This window comes from Bidens hawaiensis, unplaced genomic scaffold (genome assembly GCF_021521415.1).
Source record: "Bidens hawaiensis isolate Kalapana, Puna unplaced genomic scaffold, B.hawaiensis_p1.1 tig00010301_1, whole genome shotgun sequence".
Taxonomy (NCBI): domain Eukaryota; kingdom Viridiplantae; phylum Streptophyta; class Magnoliopsida; order Asterales; family Asteraceae; genus Bidens; species Bidens hawaiensis.
Window position 1 is genome coordinate 259,881 of NW_027491780.1, and position 18,031 is coordinate 277,911.

General features: G+C 37.9%; 1 pseudogene; it reads right to left on the minus strand.

The window, feature by feature from the left end:
- Positions 1 to 900: 900 nt before the first annotated feature.
- LOC143534710 (sodium/calcium exchanger NCL2-like) lies at positions 901 to 7,492 on the minus strand (annotated as a pseudogene).
- Between the last annotated feature and the right edge of the window lie 10,539 nt (positions 7,493 to 18,031).

The window sequence follows — 18,031 nt, forward strand, 5'->3', positions numbered from 1 at the left end:
ATTTTCTTTATTTTGTAATATTGTATATCACATGCGTACTATGGTGGAACATTACAAACTTGAAAGTCTTCACACACCTCAAACCGTTAGTATTGCATAGTTGCGCACTCTGGCTTGATATGTTATGTCTGGGTGCCTAGTTGCGCACTTTGGCTTGATATGCTATACCTGTTTTACACTTCCGCAAACATAAATCATATTGTAAATGTTCCCTTCTAATTAATGAAGAGTAATATTAAATGATGATTTTTCATTATTAAATGGTTGTTCAGTATGACACGTGGCTATATCATGATATGTCACGCACATCGCGATAAAACTCTGTTAATTGAAAATTGAGGGTGTGACACAGTAGGTACTCAAATAGACCTCCATCTATTCAATCAATTCACGTAACGACAAACTTTCAACTTTAGACATCCTTTCTAAACCTTTCCATGAAGAACTCACATAGTTTTTACTTGTAACAAGTTGAGCATGATTTATATCAATGTTTCAACTTGAGGAGGATTATTAGTTTTAGACTGTGTTTATTAGTTTGTGGTCCATGGGTGACGTTCCCAAACAGAACAACACATGCGAAGAATTCGTGCTTCAAATTGAAGTGAAAAACATAACTTGTCAGCCATTCAAATATAAAAATGGAATTATGTAAGGGTACGAGATCTGGAAGCCACCTCTCTATCCCATTGGATAGAGGTACGGTGTATGTGCCTACATCTCACCTTTCCCAGACCCTACTTATAGCTTTGCTATTGGTGGGACTCCATTGGGTATGATTAATTGATTGATGTAAGGGTGCAAGAATAGGGTTATGATCGTCTAGAGGCAATACACGTAACCAACTCTCAAACTCATCAAATAGGCTAAAAATGGTCTAAGCAAGTTCTACATCCAGTTTCAAGTAAATTGAAAAGCATCATTGACTAAGTAAACAAACACCATAGATAGAGGATAGAGAGGGAAAGCGATGAGCAAAGTCCAGTTAGGAAACTTGGATCTCAAACTTGCAAGAAGTCCCATTATTACGCAAACGATGACCACAACAAGAACTTCTGCTGAAAAATGCCATGTGAACCCGCGGAAATATATGACTGAGACAAGAACGAAAAATCCCAGAATGTTGTTCAGGAAAACCTTGTGGTATATCTGCATTTTAAGAATATTGAGAATGTAAATTTCCACATATGATAAAGCTTAACATAACGGGAGGCCGAGCTGGCCTTTATTCTTTTATAAGCCAACCAAACAAAAGGAAACCGACAAGGCTGGCTACATACAACTAAAACCACCAACTCATTCACATGTAAACATGGGTCAAACCATTTCTGATAGATAATTAAAGCACAGTCAAGAGAGAGACAAACCTTAGAGAAAGTTAATGAAGTTGTTTTATGTCTCTTCTGATTTGCAGCTCTAATGGCTACAATTGCTATTCTAGCATTCGTTCAGTGGGACTAAGATAAATGAGACGTAAAACGGCTCTATCTTTAGCGATTCTGAAAATTGTCTAACACTCTCCACCAGGGGCTCAGCCAAGACTATCAGTATACCGATCCAACTATCAGTAGTACTATCGCCTTCAACATTTCATCTGCCGTGTAGCTGTTTGTTTTCTGAACAAAATCATTAAAGAGTTAACTGGTCAAAAAAATTAATACAAATCGTTTTGACTAATTTACTGTTTTCTTTTAGATTAATTTTTGTTTGATCAGCTAGAGATATAAGACAACCCAAATCCACCCTCATCATCTACTAACTTAATTAGAATGTAGCATGTTTTCTTTATCATGATGTTTCTTACTTGGTTATTATCCTTCAACAACAAGTTACATGAAACGAGCAATTTTCCAACTCCGGATCTGAATTCGGCTTTATCTATATTTCCATTTCGATCAATGTCTAAATGTCTCATCATGATCTTAGCTATATCGTCATCTACTAGTATCTTCTCATTGTTGACTTTCAGGATGAAGTTTTTTAGTTCTGTTCCTGTAATAGATCCATCTTTGTCGGTATCTATGCGTTCAAAGAATCTGAAAAGTTTAACTCATAGTTAGACTGTTGGCAGTTATTCATAACAAAGAAGTGACAAGAACGGCGGGAAGGACGGGCGGGATGGGTTGATCTACAAACACTATAAAACAACAGCCAAAACTGACATGCTCAAAAGGAGATGAATCACAATTACCTATCTATGGCGGATTCATCTGGTTTTCCATCTTTAAGCAGTGTCTCTATAGACGCATGTTACATCATACAACACATTTCATTCGTCAATTTGTGCATTTCTTCTAGCAGAAGTTCCACAACCTGAAATATACAACCGAAAAAGTAATATTCACGGCTCAAAGCAGTGTTCCTTTAAAGTTCACTATGCAAGCTGATACAAGTTAACCGTGTGACACTGACCTGATTAGATATATGCGATGAAAATGGATCCGTATTCATTAATTCTCTCGTGCCACGAACCCATTCCTCAATCATTTCAACTTTTTCTTTGTTAGCCACTAGATTTTCCATCCTCTTCTCCATTTTTTTCTGTCTAATCATCAAACTGTCCAGCATAAGATCTTGTACATCATAAAACGGTACATGCATTTCGACTTTATGTTCGGCTTCTGCATACTCCAGTCTCCTATTCCATATCCGTGGTTCATAAATCTGCAAGAGAGTTCCCAAAATGGAGGCTAATCACATGACAACTCCAATAATCCAATTGTTGATTGGGCCTTGTAATATGTTTTTTTCAAAATATTATTTCTTTCATTCTGTATTGTCTTTCACCAAATGAAAATGAAGCATTTAATTTTAGTAAACTATTACTTTTAGAACTACAAATAATATTTCAAATATATATATCTAGGTTAAAGACACTTCAAGCTAGCAAGTTCTTTGTAAATGAAACAAATGTTTACCTGATAGATGAAGTATGAGATAAAACAAATTACCGATGCCAATAGTGACATAAGTAAAACGATTCTGTATGCTTGACTAGAATATGATAAACCAAACACACTCGGCAATAGGATGATTATAAATGGTAGAAGTGAGAAAAACATAATTTTGGCATCAACACTGGTTTCTACATCTGTGAACACACCTGAACCTATAAAAATGTGCAAATATTTAGGCTAATACAAAATAATAATGAATGTATACTGTTGGGATGGATGAAGAATACAAACCAGTTAATAGTTGCCTCGCTCGATTCTTTTGTTTTAAATCAGGTTGAACATAGAATTCTTTTCTGCCGCAAATAAAACATGCTCCCCAGAGAAATGTGAGAAGTAATATTGACGATCCAGCTAACAATCCGGCACCTGTTAGAACGTAGTCTTGAGCTTTTTCTTTAGTACTCGACAGACCGGTAACTACATCCGAAACAACCAATGGTGGAAATGTTAGAAAATAGTTCATCAGTTTGAAACAATAAAAATATAAATCTTAGTAAGGCGGTCTGCTTTACTGTCTTTGGACTGTTTTCAAATTAACTGGTCGGTCGGTTATGGAGTTTTATGGCTGAACCAGTGAACAGAACCTCGGTTGTACCCTCAACCGAAAGCTAAGCAAATGTCAGATACGAAAATTCTAATATAATGTATGAGTGTAAATGGATGTAAAACCTGGGAGCAGTACTCTTACCAAACTATTTAAGTCCATATAATGATTATTAAAAACGTATATTTTATTCCATGAGGTATCATTTTAAAATTACCAAACTCTAAAACTTATATTCAATATTTTCTTCTACTTATAGGCTTAAAGAATTAAACACTCCAATACCATATTATCAATACTCTGAAACAATTGTGGTTGCGTAACATTTTTATTTTTTTTACTTAGTTATTAAGAGAACTCAATGATTAAGATTTAAAAGGGAACCTTTAAATCATTTAAACCGGCTTCTAAACTTAATCATTAAAAGACTATATAAACCATTAGTTAAGGTGTCTTTTTAATGAACCAAACACACAATACTATAACTGATTTAGAAATAGCCTCTTAATTAAACATTAAAAGACTATCATACAACCCCAGCAACTACATCACACACAAATATTAGTATTTCAAGATTAAAAACCATATTACTGTTTCCAAATATTTGAATTCATGCAAAGGTGAATTTATTCGACAAATTTTTTTTTAAATAATACATATTCTTCATTAAAAAAAACATAGATATTACATCAACATAGCAGGTAGGCGGGCAACAAGCTGCGCCGCCACCCCTTTCTGAATTGCAAACCCTAACCTGCTAAAGACATACTCCTGCCGTTTTGGAGTCGACACATTGGTATGCACAACCCGTTAGACCCTGGTTAGGAAACGGATAGCTTCCGGTGCCAAGGAGCCAAAGGTATCAAAAGCCAGAGGGACAAAAACATGTTGGTTTTCTTCGCAGGCTTTAGCATGTTTCTCCACCTTCTTCGTTTCAGCTCTTTTCATTGCTTGCCAAGCTACAAATTCATTATCCCTCAAACCAGCTAAAGGAGATACCCCTGTGAGGTCAACACAAGCGTGTTTTCCCCCGGCCCAACCAAAGACGAGCAAATCTGCCGGTCGTAGAGTGGATCTCCCTTTCGTGGGGACTGTAAGGAAACAAAAATTATATGTAGCCACACAGAAAAACCCCTCAAAAATTATATCTCCCTTCGACAAATGGAAACAAAAATTAGAAAGATGAGAAGTATATGTAGCCACACAGAAAAATCCCTCAAAAAAATTGAAAAAATATTAATAAAAGAATCACAACTCAAAATTTAATGAAAAAACGAAAAAAAGTAAAAACACAAAAATGTTTATACCGTTTTCTCGTTCTCCAAAAAAAAACCACAATGGTGAGTGAAAAAAATAGTTGTGTCTTTTTGTTTATCATTGTGTTTTGGGTTTGTTTTCGTCATTGATTGTGTCTTTTTCTCTTAACATTGTGTCGTTTTTTCAGCATTTTCATCATTGTGTATTTTATAGTTATAATTGTGTCTTTTTTTTTTTTTTCGGACGGTTAATCAGGCATCATGTAGTGGCGTTGATAGCCGAAAGACAAGGGTACATGCACCGATCAGCCGGTGTCCCGATGATTGAGTGTTATGTGCCTTATGTCCAAGGCTTGATGCAAAACTACTATCGAGCCGGGGGTCTCACCGGAAGCGGCCTCTCTATCCTTATGGGGTAGAGGTAAGGCTGTCTACATCTTACCCTCCTCAGACCCTACTATAGCTTTGCTATTGGTGGGATATACTGAGTACGATGATGATGATGATGATGATTGTGTCGTTTTTTTATATTGTGCTATATTACTAAATATTGTGCTATATTTTGTTCGACATTGTGTTATATTTTGCGATCTTTTGTGTATTTTATAGTTATAATTGTGTCTTTTGTACATTTTCATCATTGTGTATTTGATCTCGGCATTGTGTCTTTTCGTCATTTATTTTTTATTTTTATTTTTTGAACGGGAATGATTGCGGTAACATATTAGTTTTTTAAATTTTTTCGTTTTTTATTTATATTTTGAGTTATGATTTTTTTTAATTTTTTAATATATTTTTAAGTGGTTTTTGTGTGGTAAAAAATCCTTCTCTCACTTCTCATTTTTGTCTCTCTTTATATTTTAACATTACCCTATTATACAATAATCAAAGTAGACTACGTTATTTTAAAAAAAATCAGCATTTATTTTCTTAACCAATTATGATGTTCTCCTATTATTGAATCCGGTCAACTGATTTGACCAGTCTGACAAGTGAACTAGTACGACAGCTGGTTCGATGTACGGTCCGTTTATAAAAACATTGCCTTAATTTTACAATATTAAGAGCATTCTCATCTCATTCCCTATAATTATGTGAGGGAAGTTTGCAAATTATAGGGTGAGGTTGTGAGTGATTAGTGTAAATTATAGGGTGAAGAGAGAAATGTAGTGATTTTTTGTACATTTGGGGAAACAATCCTTATTTATTTTTTAATATTTGTTGGATTGGTTGTGAGTAGAGAAGAGAGAAAATTATAATGAAAAAGGTATAAAAAATATTACTTAATCATGAGAGAGAAATGTAGTATTTTTTAGTTTAATTATAAAGATAGGAATGGAAAACGGGTTAAGAATGCTCTAAAATGTAATTACAAAAATGCATCACCCTTATACTTAATAAATCCTAAAGGGATCTAATACCAGTTTACAACATAGTACAAAGTCTTTAATTATTCTTTGCACGAAACTTAGTAGAATATATGAATATATATTGCGTTTATATTTAGGGATGACAATGAAATCTGTTGGGAATACCCGAAACCCAACACAACTGAGACACGTAATACCCGTCACACTAGGGTTTGGGACTAGTTTTGAAAATTTTCTCGGGTTCGGGACGGGCTTGGGATTTTCAATATACCCGATTACCTGACCCAATTACCCAATAACATTGAACCATTTACCAGATTATATACCCGACGTACCCAACATATTTTTTTCATATATTTATATAGTACATTAAAACAAATAGATTATATTTCAAAGTATATTCCTATGAATTGAAGGTTTAGTTGATTCATTATCATTTGTTGAAGCTAATAACATAATCTCACCATGGTTTCAACTTGTTATAATTGCCATTACCTAGTTATTTGTTTGATGGATTAGCGCGTATATCTATTTACATAAAAATGTACTTATTTACTTTGTTGCATTGGTTTAACTAGTATATGGATATGCAAAATGTATAATTGATTAGTTATATTTCGTCAAAATCATATAGAAACGGTTTTGGGACGGGCATTCCTGACGGCCGGTGTTTTTAATAAGCTAATGGGTATACCTGAAACCCGTCGAGAATACCCGATACCCGGCGGGTAATTACCCGATATATATATGACGTATGGGTTTGGAATACCGAGACCCAACCCATTGTCAACGCTATTTGTATTTATACCGGCATACATAGAAGTATAGTTAAATCTAGTGGATGGTTGGTACGGAGAACATAAAAGAGAAAACTTACCAAGAAGTATCAAAGAATCTGGAAGGGCGTCAAGAAGCTGAGTAAAACTAGTAACACAAAAGTTTTTGCCAAGGACTCGGAATATTCGCCCATCACCACCCGCATAGGATTCCCCGTGATATAACAGGTACTCGTAAATCACAATCAGGACGATATGACTCGGAATATAGGTTGAACATGGCAAAAAATCATACATTAGCTTACACTCAGAATCGGTTCCTTTGAGACGTAGAATGGATTCATCCGGTACTCCACCATCATTCACACCATCCGACACTAACTCCGCAGCATTATACTGCAAATGACGACTTACTACTTTCCCCACTAGTAGCAAATGAATAAAAGTAGAATAAAATGCAATTGTTGCAAACATGTTTCTCATTTTGAAAAATGGTAATTGAGATGAATGAAATGGTGTATAGATATTGTGCAATATATAGACCCACTGGGTGAATCTTGGTAGTTATATATGAGAGGAAGAAAGTAAACATTTAATGTTTCTTATGGTCTTCTTGAAGTCTTGGTCTTTTTTAATCCACATATTATATTAAGTCGTCCCTGCGGTACATTGATGGCTCGAAATAGCAAATTAAGGCTACAGGTATATAAACGAAATTATAATAAGTATAAGTTTACATCATGAAATAGTTATCTAAGATTTTAGCGGTGTGAACCATTTAGGGTTGTTATATTTTTAGAAAACCCGGATGATTTTAGACCCATTAGGGAATCTTGGTTGTTACAAGGGGGAGAGTAAACGTTTACTAATGGAAGCCTTTCTTATTTTTTCTTAATCCAAATATTATATAAAGTCATCTCTCAGAGTACATTAAATTTTAAAGGGTACAGATATATAAACAACTAGTCTTTTTCGTGTCTAATGTTTATGTTTTTTTGAATTTAGATTTATTTATTGTAAGACTGTCAGGTATAAGTGTCTTTTTGCTTCCTACTTTACAGTGCCTCATCATCGCTATATCATACCCCATTTCACCACACTAAATAATGGAAATGGTCACCAATTAACCATTTCACTCCATTTCCAAATAAAATAATAATATTTATATAAAAAAAATTAATTTAATATAATTAACATTTAATATACTAAACTAATATCACATAAAAATACTAATTGATAAAAAAAACAATGATTTATAACTAATATATATAAACCTATAGAGTAGGGTACTAAGCCCACCGTCAAGTTAATATAACACCCGTTGGTAAGATAACTTATGCGCCAGACGGATGATTTGGCGCCCGAACATTAGCATAATAAAACGGGCACATGGTGCATTGACCAGGCTGCATGGCACCATGACCATAGCCTAATATAATAGACATTCCTTGACACATCGGGAATAGTAGCGCAAAGATTTGCACTAGAATGGGACAAAAAGGAAGAATTTACATTGGGAATATCACCCAACCAATGGGGATTAGACAACACATAAAGGACGGTACAAAATAGTACAGCACGTCCAGAACAAAAGGCCATGATGTCCACCAACCTCCACAAACGCACGAGTGTAGAATATAATTGGTGGAAAGGCTGAAATGGCAGTTGGCCGTACCCTCTCTCCTCCGGCTATAAAAATACCAATACATTTCCAAACGGTAAAGGATCCAGAATCCAATATTATAACTCACTCTCTCAATACATTCTTATTGTACTACCAAGTACTGATTCTCACGCCGGAGGGTGGTTATGAGAGGACCCCTCATTCCTCGTAACGAGCTCACGGTGTTCTGTTTTGCAGGATATACTCATCTGCGCCAAAAAGGATTATAACCCGTCGTGGGAATTACATAGCCATAACCCTCGAACTAATTGTTAGACCTTGAGGGGTGGATTTGTGTTTCTTCATTGGTGCAATCCATGCATATTGCTAGAACAGTTAAAACTCGCAAAAAACTCCTTTCTTGATCCAGATGAGTGGAAAAAATCCAGCTAAAGAGGTTGGCCAACAATTAAAGGCCAACCAAAAAGGAAACATAGAAGTTCTTGACGTAATAGGTAGTGGCGAAGGCATCGATGATGCGTCCACCCTTCGCGCTACCATTATGAAAAAGCAAAAACGAAGTCACATTCACAAGAGACCATGCCACCACAAATAATGGCCTGGTTAGAAGCTAAACAACAAAAACTTAAGGACAGGGTCCAAGAAAAACTGGCGGCAGTTGTTCAACCAAGAACATTGTTTGATGCGGAAGCCAGCAGTAATGGTGAAGAAAAATACGAGTACGAAATGGAGTCAAATCCATCTCCTATTGAAACACCAGTTGGCATAGCGCCAGTCGTTCGACAAAACAGCAAGGCAGAAAAGTCAAATACATCGCGTCTGGAAGGTGACTCGCGGCTAGAAGACCCCGACTACGAAGCAAGTTGGAGGGGTCTAGACGTCGCCACCAAAAAGTTAATAATATTCCACCCTGACGCGAACAAGGACTTTTCCAAACCATACCGACCAACAACCTCGGCGGGAAAGTCAAAATTCGTAAGGAAGATCGCCAAGGCGGAGTTGCCGGAAAACCAAAGATCCCGCCAACAGTAGGCCAGTACGATGGTCTGTCAGATCCAGACGACCATTTACAAACTTATATAGTCATCGGGTTAGTATCAGGGTGGACCATGCCATTATGGTGCCACATTTTTACACTAACGTTGCTCGGAGCCGCGAGGGCTTGGTTCGAAAGCCAGAAGGTCAGATTATAAGTTGGGAGGATTTATCAAGTAAGTTCATCCAACAATTTAGCCAACAGCGGCGTCACATTAGTGACCTAGCAGACATCCTTAACGTAACCAGAAGAGATAATGAGACGTTGGAAGATTTCATCACCAGATTCAACCAGCAGGGCTTGAACATTGTGGTGTCGACGAAGAACTCTTACTCGCAGCCTTCTGCCAAAATGTAAGGTGTGATGATTTGATTCGAAACCTTACAGGCAGAGATGGCATGCCTCACCGTTGGGACGATGTCATGACCGCGGCCAAAAGGTATGCGCGAACAGGAAAAGAGTTTGGGCAAAGAGCTAATGCGGAATGACGCAAGAAACAATGTCAACAGAGCCCGACAGGGCAAGAATATGTCTTCTGTATGGTCAAGATTAAACAATGAAAGCCAGCAAAAGGAGACCGCGCCGTATGAGCCCTTAAAAAACAAGCAGAAAGTGCAGACACACGCATCCAACAGATGGACCCCGCTGAACAAAAGCTTAGCACAAATAATGTATACGAAGGGTATCCAGCTCTAGAAGGCAACTCCAATCAAAACACGGCCGAACACGGACATGAAAAGTTACTGTGACTATCATGAGCAACATGGCCACACAACAAATCAGTGTTCGAACTTGAAAGATGCCATTGAAGAATATGTCAAAAGAAAAAAGTTGGACCACCTGGTCAAGAGTATCAAAGGGAAATACAGACGTCCGCCTCCACGCGACGGTGGGAGGCCAAAAAAAAAATCAAAGACCTTCATGCCAACATGATCACTGGCAGCATGAAAACCAAAAAGCGCAGCCAAGTGGAGCCTGCCGCCTGGAAAGAGGAACAAGTAATTTTCCCAAAGGTAAATGGAGGAGCAAATAAGAAAGCGCCGCTAGTGGTCACATCAGTGTTCAGACACTACCGGACTCCTCGCTTCTTTATTGATGCGGGGGCAACATCTGACATCATGTACCGCCAGTGTTTCGATCTGCTTAAAGAGAAAGACAAGCAAAGATTGATACCTGTCAACGCCCCCATAACTGGTTTCAACCAGAGTATCCAATACCCGCTGGGACAATTGACATTTCCCGTTACGCTCACCGACGGGGTACATTCGAGAACAGAAGAGGTGGACTTCCTGGTCATGGAAACATCACACCCACATTATGATGTAATCCTGGGAAGGGAAGCGATTGGAGATCTTAATGCCAGCCCCTCAACAACCCATAGTATACTAGGGGTACCAACCCCAACAGGGGTGGCAATGATCCAGGCCAACAAGGAATGTCACATGGCAGAAGTGAAAACACCGCCACAAAAGATGTTGAAAACGAGCAAAGCAACAGAAGTGGAGAAATGGGTGCTCAACAGGAAGTTCCCAAAACAAAGCGTGGCCATCGGGCCCACCCTTTTTGATGAAGCGTGAAACGAGCTAAAAAGTTGCTGATCAATAACGTGGACGTGTTCGCATGGAATCCGGCAAACATGACAGGGGTCCCGAGAACCAAGGCGGAACACAAATTGAAGTTAATTCGGCTTTTGTCCCAGTCGTACAAAAGTGTCAGGTCCCCGATTTCAGCTGGATCTTACTCGAATCATGTCATAACTCACGAAAATAGATGTGTTGACAAGGGAGTTAATGAGGGGTTGCTATATTTAGAAAGTTCACCGTTTGTTAAAGGCGGAATCAATAACAAACATATGGTTGCTTAAACAGTATTCATAGGTAATCAACACAAACAAGATTTACTCAAAAGATTTCCATTTATATAAATGAATCATACAAAGTTGATAATCGTTTTAGGGTTTCTTGATAAGGAAGGTTTCAGCCGTCACACATAATATTCTTTCTTAATAAATGTGACTGTCTGCCTTGTTGTGTGTGTGTGTCCCCAGGTGTGCCCTAAATTATTCTATTTATAGGCCTGACACCTGTGGACATCTGTCATTCCTTCTAGAAACCCTATCCGATAATACATATTCAAATTACATATTCAGAAATATTCTAAGTGTAAAAGAAGTCTTCCAGGTAGGCTTTGCATCAATCTTGTCTTTCCGAGTATGCTCGGCCATCCTTCATAACTTGGTAACATAGAAGTGTGCTCGGGATCAGTTTACGGGTAGACTTTACTTGAAGAGTATTTTACCAAGTAAAATACTCACCGGGTAGACTTCAATCTTCTTGACTTTGCCAGACTTTTCCCGACAAACCCTTACGAGCAACCTTGTTCTTCAATGGTCCCTTCAACCCTTTGTTAGAAAATAACTTATTAGCAAAGTGAGATCGGTTGCACTGTTCCTTGCTTAAGTTGAACCTTGCCCGATGATACTTGAGATATATCATTAGATCATCAAGCCTACCTGGACCATACTTATTAATGAATACCTTTCCCGGTATTCCAATTTCTTGGCTTCATGAGCTTGATTAGCCTAAAGCTTACTCGGAAGTTAACTTTACTTGGCTAAGAAGAACAATCCTGCTTTATAAAGTGATCCTTGCCCGGAATTGCATATACTAGTGAACCATACCCGGTAATGCACTAGTTTGCAAACCCTGCTCGGATATTCACTAAAGGAGACTTAGTGAAGATAATTCTGCCCGATAGACAAAATATCGTACCCGGCTAAGTAAAAGCATGCTCGGAGGTCTGAGGTGTACCCGGATCCATACTTAGTTAATTCTGAGGAGGTTGAGAAAATTCCAATCTTTCATCTGATCAGTTTTGTGTCAAATCTTGACTCAACAATCTCCCCCTAGATTGGAACACCTCAGCTGACCCAAAACATTTCTAAGGTTACTTACACTTAGTCAAAATACACATCAAATTAAAAGTCAAATTACATATTCAATTATCATAAACAACAATTACATATTCAAAAAGGCTGTCATAAGATATTACAAAGTAAAAGCCTAGTCTAGGAATTTTGTCATTTCCATGCACTGTAAGCGGCTTGCTTTCTGTTTGTTATCACTGATGCAGCTCTCATTCTGAAGATATCAAGGGCTTGGTAAAGAGTATGTTAGGACATGAAATGTCACATGTATGTCCCCAGTTCTATCAGGTTGGTTCAACATGAAACCAACGATCGTGAAACCAAGTTAACGTACTGAAAATGTCAAACGAAGTTGATTCGATCGAATCAGTGACTGATTCGATCGAACCAGATCTCATTCGATCGAATGAGTATCTCATTCGACCGAATGAGTCTTCGGTATATAAACGTTACTTGGGAAATTTCACAATGGGGAGCACAGATTACACACTCACGAACCAGCAGCCTACAGAAACTCTCTCTACTGTTCTTCGTGTTCTTGGTCGTTTCCTCCAATCCTAGGCGTCAAACCCCTTTAGGAATCGTACCTACGTGCCCGTTGATCACCACCGAATCGCCGTGTTAGAGGATTCCGCACTCTAACACGTTGCCCCGTGAATCGTTGGGAAACCGAGTCCCGAATCGGTCCTACAGAGTATGACCTTCTGGTATGACCCAGTCCCTAATATCTATTAGATCTTCATCATGTAAGCAATTCAAATCTTCATCCTTCTTGATAATCCCCAGTATTTTTCCATCAGAATTTCTTAGCAAGTAATGGTCATCTTTTTCTTTGTATTCCACTTCAGTAATGATGCAATTTCTTTGGACTGTGTAGTTGGGGCGTATCATTCTTCTCTCAAGACTTATGCATGTGTTCATGTTTGACAATGGATGCTTGTCTCTGACACTCATCTTGTAGTTTGTTTCAGCTTTGTCCATCCTTCTTAACTTTGCAGTTCTCTTTGATCTGTGAAGTTGGGCAGTCTTCCAGTTTCTCTTTTCTTTTAGGAATCTGAATCCTCTGTCTGCTTCATCTCTTAAGAATTTAGAAAGATTATTCATCTGTTTTCCAGCCACTCTGTTTCTGTTTCTAAAATCATACAAAGTGAGTGTTGTCATTCTTTCTAATTGTTCTTGAGTGTATTCATAGAAATCACTTCTCACAACTATATCTCTTAGTTGTCTACTTTCCATAATCACTCTTATGCATTCACACACAGAATCATAGTAAATCTCTCTAGGAAGATCCACATCTGACTGTGGTCTTGTTGTTCATTGTTGTGCAGATCTACTTGATTCTCCTCTTCCACTTTCACCTCTTCCACCTTCACCTCTTCCACCTTCACCTCTTCCACCTTGTGGATATCTTCTTGAAATTGGTGGTCTGAAAGGAACAAACTTCTTGGGTTTTCTGTGCCCCAAATTGAAGAATTTGATGTAGACTGCTTCAACCATTTCAGTTGGAAGGTTGGCAAGCTCAACAACATTTGCTCCTGCATCTCTAAGAGCTAGCAACATTTTCTCCATACCAGGAGTTCTTGACAAACTAGCAGGTACAAAACTTCCATCTGCATAGTATCTAGGGTTCTCACCTTCTTTTAGAGCTTTCTCCCATTCAGCCTTTTGAATATGGAAGAGATATTTCAAATCCTCCTTTTCCAAAGCCTTGAAAGAGGCTTCATCCATTCCTCTTTGAGTAATCATTATATTCCTTAGAATGTTGATCATCTCTTCATTTTCCCAAGGTATACAAGGTTCATCTTAAGATTCAGAATCCACTTCTTGTGGATTAGGGGGTTTCAACAACAGGAACTTCCTTAGACACTTCCTTTTCACCCTGTATCTTCTGTTTCTCCCTCAGAGTAATTATCTTTCTTTTCTTTATTTGAGATTCAACAGATGTTTCAGCATGTTTGGTAGAGCTCTCAGTTTGGACCCTCTTCAATTTTTCTTTTCTTTTCAGTTTGTTGTACTGATCCAATACTGATTCTCTAGATAGGTTCTCAACCATCTCAGGCTTTAACCCTTTCTCAACCAAGTAACCACACATACCTCCAAATTTCTTCTTCAAAGTTTCCAATTTCTCAGTCTTCTCATTCTCTTTTACACATTTTTCAATAACCTTTTCTCTTTCACTGTTGTAAAGGTCTTGGAGTTGGTCAACTGTGAAATGAGACAGATCTTTCTTTGAATAATTATGCCTTCTAAGATATTTTCTGTATTTCTGGCAGTCTCTATTCTTTTGTTCCATCCTTTTCTTGAAACCATCTCTTTCTTTGTCAAGTCTCTTTTGCAACTGATCATTATCAAGATTAGCCAAAGTTTCAAAACTTATGCCATACCTCCTCAATTTTACAACCAATGGATGATTTCTCTTAGCTTCTCTCATACTTGACTCAATATTGGCTCTCCGTTCATTAGTCATTTCAACCTGTGGAGATTCAGCATTAACAGCTCCACCTCATTTTCCTTGATCATCATCAGGATTATCATCATTATCTGAATCCTCAGATTCATCCTTCTCTTCAGTTAGGTTGTTCATAGCATCAATCTTGGGTTCATCAGAGGGTGGATGCTTTGGGTTTGATTCAGTTTGAGCAGGTACATCAGGAACACCTGGAATCTGTTTACCAGGTTGCAGTGTCTGCAGTGGAATTGCTCTGATTGGACTATTATCATTATCACCCTCATCATCAGGAGTCTCAACATAGCATTTGTTCTTTTCATCCCATTTTCCTTTCTTTGATCTCCTCCCATCAGTTCTTTTTTGTTCATCAAACTTCCTCTTTCTTGTATATACTTTTTCAAACATTTTGGCTCTTTCCATCATGATTCTGGTGATATTAGCCAACATTTCTTCAACAGATTCACCAGTAGGCCTTTCAGGTTCCCTTTTAGGTTCCTTTTGTGGCATTTCTTCAGATTCACAAGCCTTTTCAGATTCCTTTTCAGGTTGGCTTTGTGGTTGAAACATACTAACCACCATAGCCAAGGAATTGTCAGCTTCCTCAGTTTTGTTCATCATAATCAGTGTTTCAATTGCTTCTTGATCAGCCACCTCTTCAAAAATTTCTTTAGCAAGATTGGCTTGATTGATCAAATTTTCTTGCTCTGTCATTTCTTCTAGAGTCAGTGTTTGAGCCAATATCTCCATATCCCTTGTCTCCCTTAGAATATTCTCTTGTTCTCTTAAGGCAGCAGCAACAATTTCATCATCTGTAAACAACACATCTTTCTCTAGATATGCCTTAATAGGCTCTTCTTCACAGACTTTTGCTTTACCTTTCTCAATTCTTCTTCTCTCATCCTCTTCATCTTCAGACTGTACAAAGTCATCTATTTCTTTCTCAAGTGCTTCCAGTTCTGGATCATGCTCTACTCTCTTAGAACTTGCTTGTTGATCAGTTTCTGGTTCAGTGTTTATAAGCTCCTCAGTAGTAGCATTTTCATCAATCATTACTTCAGTCTCTACTTCTGTCTGTACATCAGTCAAGACATCAGTAGCTATGTCAGTTAAGACATCGGTAGCTATATCAGTAGCATTGAAAACATCAGTAGCTAAGTCAGTAGCAGCTACATTCTCCTCAACATCTGTCTTTTCAATCTCATCCACTGTCCCTTCATCAATCTCTTCACTCCATTTAACATGCATTATTTCATCATTAAAGTCATAATCTTGTTCTTCCACCTCTGATTTGTCACCTTCATATTCATCATCATCAACTCTTCTCTCCTCACTATCCTCCTCACAATCATCATAAGCATTTAAGATCAGTTTCAAACTGTCTACAGTCTTTACACCTGTTATAGTTACAGTCTCAACATTCACACATGAGTCAGTTGGCATTATTTCATTCTCCCCCTGTTTTGGGGCAGCTGAGGTCTTCTCAACCTCCTGCTCCAGGGTTTGAATTCTCATTTTTTCCCTTACCAATTGATCTAATAACATGACATTCTACATAGTGACCTTCTCATGTCTTCTCTTCAACTCAGCATTCTCTTTTAACAGGGTCAACAGGTCAATGTCAGTGGGTGGTGTTGTAGGTGGTGATGTAGAAAATGGTTCATACTCAGTTTGTTCATGGGTTGTGGTGTGAGTTTGGAAAATGGATTGTTGTGGTGATTGTGTATGATGTGGCCTTGGGATGAAAGGATCTGAGTGTATAGGGCTGGATGTTGGTGGTGTTTGTGGTATTGGGGATATATGGGTTGATGTTTCAGGTTGGCTAATGGTTAGGATTTGGGGTGGGGAATGAGTGGGTTGATGTGGTGGAGTTTGTGGTGGTGATGGTATAATGGGTTGGTCAATGTTTGGTGGTGATTGTGGTGGTGTTGGAATGGGTTGTTCTTGATCTTCAAGTTGCTCCCCCTCATTAGGTGCATCAACATTCATGGCCACTCCACCTCCTCCTTCATTTTCATCAACATTATCATCTTCATCATCAGAGCCATCATCATCACTCTCTACATCATCTCCTCCTTCCTCCTCTGAGCTTAACTCAGGCACTGGCATCACATTCAAGTCATGGTTCAACAACCAAGGCAAGATCTCAAATGGAACTTCAGAATTGAATCTATTTGCAACTCCAGGATTCTTAATTCTTTTGTATGTATTAGGATTCTGCAGTAGGTGTGTAATTCCCATAGTGGGTAAATCTCTTAATTCTCTATTAAAGATTATCTGCAGGAACCTTGGGTATTGCAAGAATCTGTCCTTCTCTGCCTTCTTCAAGTTTGCTACCAGTCCATCAAATATCATCTTTGAAAAGTTGAAGGGAAGGTCATACATAATCCCAACAGTGGCATTTGCTAAGTCATGACTCATCAAAGTCCATGACCCCATTCTTGGAGCAAACCCCTGTATCACATGATGAATGAGGAATCTATACATCATTGGAAACATCCCCTTTTGAAATTGTCCATCATGTACAGTTCCCTGATAACCCATTGTCTCTTCAAATATTTTCATCAGGTGTGTTGTATTGAAGTTTATATGATAATGGTTATCATCATTCAACTGTAGGCATCTTCTTATCATCCTCTCGGTTATATGTATTTCTTGTCTTGCCACAGTTGCCTCTATTCTTTTTCCATTGACATCTTCAACCAATTCAACAGATCTCCAGAAATCCAGTGAATGATTTCTGTAGATGACAGGGTATTCAGTAAAAGCAAAACTGACGTTTGATCGAGCCATCCAGTTAATCATTGGTGCCACCGGCTCGTTGTCAGGTGTGACTTGCAGTAGAGCACACATGTTATGCTTCTTTTCAAAAGCATACTTGGGTTGATCCTGTTCTGCCATATCTGGACATCACAATCAAACATATTCAAAGTGAAATTAGCATAAAAGTTTATAACTTTACCCAATTTCAAATTATAAAAATGAAGAAGAGAAAAAGAATCTTCAAGAACCTGTTCTTCGACAAGTTTATAACCTAAACACATAAACAAAATATTAGTAATCAAATACATAATCAAAACCCATTATAGTCTAATC